Below are 5,144 nucleotides of genomic sequence, written 5' to 3'. Positions count from 1 at the left end.
TCAATATATATGTTTCTTTGTGTGGTTTACATTGATAAATTGCTTTGAATTGGGTAAGTCCATCCTCAAGTGATCAAAGAATTGAACAGAATTTCACTGTGGTGTTGGGGGCCAAGAAAAAAATCACACCTGTGGCATTACTAGCTTGCAGGCAAAAAAAGAATAGATCTGAAAGAATATAAAGAAAAATAAGGATAAAAATTAAGGAATATTACATTTATATTTTAATTTTCATTAAGAGAGAAAATTACAGTAACCAAATCCTCCCCCTACTTCTCTCAAGCTCAAGATTTTTGCCGAAGATCAAGGTCAAATCTTAAAAACACTTGAAGGCTGGGAAACATTCTGTTTTGTGTTTTGCATATTGGCATATTCTGTGCTAAGTATTTTGGGCTACATTTTAATTAAACATGTTAAATGATGTCTTGCAGTGTTCAAAACATTGTGTTGGATGATAATGTGAATATAAAGCTAAATATCTCAGAGTTTACAATGTTGGGGAAAAAATAAGACAGAAACACAAGTAGAATTGTAAGCATTTTAAACGAAATGCAGAATATTATAAGAAGTGCCACAACCAAAATGTGGCAAATCACTTTTGTAGATCCAGGATACTTAGTAAATCATAAGAGAGAAAGTTGTTATTTTCAAAAGTTTCAGATATATTATTTCTTTGGACCTTGAGAAGTAGCTTTTATATGACTGGTAATTTCACAGATGGGTATTTGTTATTTTATATTTAATGTTGTGGTAGTTTCCAACAAAATAATTTGTGTATACGTGTTTATTATGCATTCTATTTTTATCTTTCACAAACTGTACTCTGATTTTCCAGATCATATATTAATAAAGTTATAGTCCTTTATACCTAAATCAATTCAAAATTCATATCCTGGATATTTCTAAGAATCTGATAATTCATTTAAAATGGAGCTTAAAAAGAAGAACATAGTTTCAGAAGAGATGAGAATAAGGTATAAGTAAATCTGTTATGATGATGAAAAATGTCATTCAACATTTTCATTAAAGCATGATATTTCTGTATGAAAATAAGATCAGTTAACAAAAAGCAGAAAACTCAATATAACTAACAAATAACAAGGTTATCTTTTGGAAAGATAATTGACTAATTTGATTAAATCAATACATCAAATGGTAATGAGCATGTATACATAGCCTAAGGTAGGTGAATTCCATTTTTAGTAAACTTTTTTTAATTCACTTCTTTAACATGAAGCACAAATGTCTAATCAAAATCAAAATCCTTGACTTCAGTCTATTCCTTCTACCTTGTCTCCATCAGGCTGGGCTGAGATAGCTTAGAACATTCAGCACATCCCATGACTATTACAGTTCAATTTAATCTTGTTACTCACACTCTTTCTAGCTTACAATTAATGTGGTTATTTAGAAATTTCAGGCTAGCAAAGCTCAAATAGTTCTTGCTACAGGAGTCCTTATCAACTTCTGAAATCAAGTAACAGATGAACTGCATGTATCTCCTAGAAGTCTGAAACAGTCTGCTTGTTCTAGCAAAGGAACAGTATTTGTTCAAAATACCCAACAGAATGCACTTGTATTCCAGAAACAAAGAGCTCATTTGTCCATATTGAGCAGAATGCTTCATTCTGGGTTAAGGCAGTTCACCAGATCACAAAGTGCAACCTCTCAGCACTACGTTGTAATTCTTTACTCTTTTATAATGCCACCTGTAAGTAGTCTTATACTCCAAAACCAAAGCCCCTCCATGGCCTTACTCCTGCAATTAGTTTCACAGAACTTCCCCACTCCAGGAGCTCCATATAGATAAACAAAGATGAGTTATATCAACATCCATTATTTATTAAGCACACACACACACACAAATGCATTTATTTACATGTTTTCAAGGTCAAATTTACGTAGCACACATCCACACATCTTAAACATATAGTGTGAAGAGTTTTAACAAATTTATACCCTCAAGCAATCTGCATGCCGATGAAGATATGGAAAATCTCAGTGACTCTAAAATGTTTCTTTACATTTGTTTCAAGTCAATCCCAAATGTTACTAAGGCAGTTATGATAATATGATCTCATAGATTAATTATGCTTCATTTTTAACTTCATATAGGTAGAATATTATAGCATGAAATCTTTCGTACCTGACCTCTTTGCTCTACTTACTGTCAACAAGATTCTTCTATATATCAGTAATTAGTCCATTTTTATTGCCATGTACTATGAATAATCTAAAATGTGTTTATTCACTCATGCCATTTGGCTATTTACTATTTTTGGCTATTTTGAATGAAGCTTCTATGAAAATTCTTATACACGTATTTTAATGGAAATATATTTCCATTTCTCTTGGATAAATAACTAGGGGTAGAATTGCTGAATCATTGGGAGGAATATTAAATTTTAAGAATCTGCCAGGCTTCTGGTTCTAGCCATGATGGAGTAATAAGCTATAGACTTGCCTTATCTCCACAAATAATTAGAAACCTTGTTAATATACATCAAAGAACTGGTTTTAAATATTGAAAAACTACAGAAGGGTTTCAGCTCAGAGGCCAAGGTACAGTTTTCTTCAGTCATCCCACATCTGGGTTCATCCACACCAGCTGTCTCCAACACGTCACCCAAGTTCCACCCAAGGAGCTCCGAGTCACATACCTGAGGGGCAATGGTGGGGAACTCAGTGCCATGTCTTCTCTGGCCCACAAGACCAGCTGCCTGGGTCTGTATCCAAAACATGTTGACGATGACATTGCCAAGGTAACTGACAATGTCAGTGAAACTGACCATTCAGAACAGACAGGCCCAGATTGAGATGGTACCTCCTCCCTCTGCCATGATCATCAAAGCCCTCAAGGAACCACCCAGAGACAGAAAGAAGCCAAAAAAATTAAGCACAGTGGAAATATCAGTTTTGACAAGATTGTCAATATTGCCGGAAAGATGCATTGTTGATTTTTAGCCAGAGAACTCTCTGGAACCATTGAAGAGATCCCGGGGACTGCCCACCCTGTAGACTATGGTGTTGATGGCCACCATCCTCATGACGTCAGAGATGACATCAACAGTGGTGCAGCGGAATGTCCAGCTAGTTAAGAATCTCAAAGAAAAATATTCAAATATTTTAATAAAGGATCATTTGACAGCCAAACAAACAAACGCAAACTACAGACAGCATGGGACTATGATCTCTGTGGAGATAAACAAACGAGGAAAGCCACGTGATTCCTCTGCCTGACGATGGCACATGCTGAATTACAGTTCAAGAATAAAGGTCTCTAGCAGAGCATAGTGGTGTCCCTGAGATGAGGATTCAGCAAGCAGAGTTAAAGGAGACTGAGGCACCCAGAGACCAGAGTCTGAGTTCTGGAGAGGAAGGAGCCACTCAGAAAACGATCTTCAGAAATCTGCATACAAGGACCTCTCAGTCTTTGCTAAATACCAATTTGTGTATGTGTAGGAGAAACTCCTTAAGGTACTATCATATGCTATTGGAACTATCATATATTTAACATATTAAAATTAATATTTACTATGAATCTCATAAAAGAATAGGCTGTGGAATCTTCATATAACCTAAATATTTACCCGTCAATCATCATATAAGTTCAAAGAAGGTGAGTCACATTAACATTAGTGTCTAATACTCACTGGCTTGGTGGCACTCACCTTTATAACTTCTCCTTTCGCTAGAGTTCAGAACAAAGTCTACCAAATTTGGTAGGAAACCAATGTCATTAGAGCTCCATTATTTTCTCTTTCAATGGCATATATAAACCTTCTATTTTTTCTTTCTGATTTCAGCCAAAAATAAATATTTATTATCCTTACTAACTAATGCAAATAGAGAGTCAAATGATCCATCAACCCACCCATTCTGTTGATGTGGAGGTTCTAAATCTTGGTTCAGATTTAATTGATGCACTCTAACTACAAGGAGTTTGAAGAGAAATGATGCCTCATTCAAGACAATGGAGAGAGGCAGACATGCAAAGAAGCATTGAAACTGAACTTTACAGGAGCTGTGATAGGACTATGTACAGGTAATGTAGGCCACAAAAGGGAGCTCTAAATTTCCACAGAGGATCCTGAGAGCTTTATAAAAAAGTGTCATTTGCACTGTCTTGAAAAATGGTAGTTTTTCCTTCAAATAAGCAAGTGGGGAGACATGAGAAATGTTATTACAGGAAAAAGAACAGTGTGGGTGAAGATACTGATATTTATAAAACAAAATAGAAACAGAAAGTCTTATGTATTTAGTGAATTAAAAATGCTTACTAGAATGTATTTAAATCCGTGAGGGAGGCTGGGGGAGAAAAGGGCAAGAACTAAGAGAGTTAAGATTGCAGCTAAGAATAAATTAGACAGACGGCTTCAATGCCACATTAAGCAGTTTGGACTGTACCTTGGAATGTATTTTGACCATTAAATGGCTCGAGGCTAGGGAGTTACGTGAGCCTGCCCTGAAGTGTTCAAATAAGTTTTCTCAGGACATAGAAAAGGAGCCTGCTTTACACTATAATCGATGGGTGAATTCAAGAGTATTGCACTCAAGGGATAACGATGAATGTGGTCCCATAATTTTACTTTGAGCTTTGAGCTTTCAACAGACCTCACTGGAAGTGATTGCTGCCTGCGTCCTTCCTGCACTTAGTGTCATCCTTTCATATAGAAGCTCCTCCTCTCAAACCAATTAAGGATCTGGTAAACAAAAGCCTTAAAAATCGCCCTACCCAGAGCAGGGAAGCCTGCAAACACTTGGAGCCTCTGTTGCTCCTGATGGCCTTCTCTGTGCCTGGAGGTACAACGTGTGTTGGGGGTGAACATACTCAGTTCTGCGCTGGTGTGTGACACATAAATTTAGACCCTATTAGTCCAAGACTATATATCTTTTCACATTTGTTAGTACATAGATGGCAAAAGCAGACTATCACTGACAAAAATAAGGAACATAACTCTTCCTATAGTTTTCGTAAATCAGGAAACTTAATTATTAACAATATTATATTTAGGAAACAATTATATTAATATCCTTATTATGTCCATGCATAGTGTCAAGGACTGTGGGGATAGAGTTTATGTTATACACAGGAGGGTAGATTTTTTCAGAGAGCTCAATGGGCCAAAAATCAAGGGAATCCC

General features: G+C 36.1%; 1 pseudogene; it reads left to right on the top strand.

Moving 5' to 3' along the window:
• The first annotated feature begins 2,439 nt into the window (after window positions 1-2,439).
• On the top strand, window positions 2,440-3,098 carry LOC101391396 (large ribosomal subunit protein uL11 pseudogene; annotated as a pseudogene).
• Window positions 3,099-5,144: the final 2,046 nt, after the last annotated feature.

Source organism: Ceratotherium simum, chromosome 15 (genome assembly GCF_057802395.1).
Source record: "Ceratotherium simum simum isolate JZ-2026a chromosome 15, ASM5780239v1, whole genome shotgun sequence".
NCBI lineage: Eukaryota > Metazoa > Chordata > Mammalia > Perissodactyla > Rhinocerotidae > Ceratotherium > Ceratotherium simum.
This window is presented reverse-complemented; position numbering and strand designations above follow the sequence as displayed.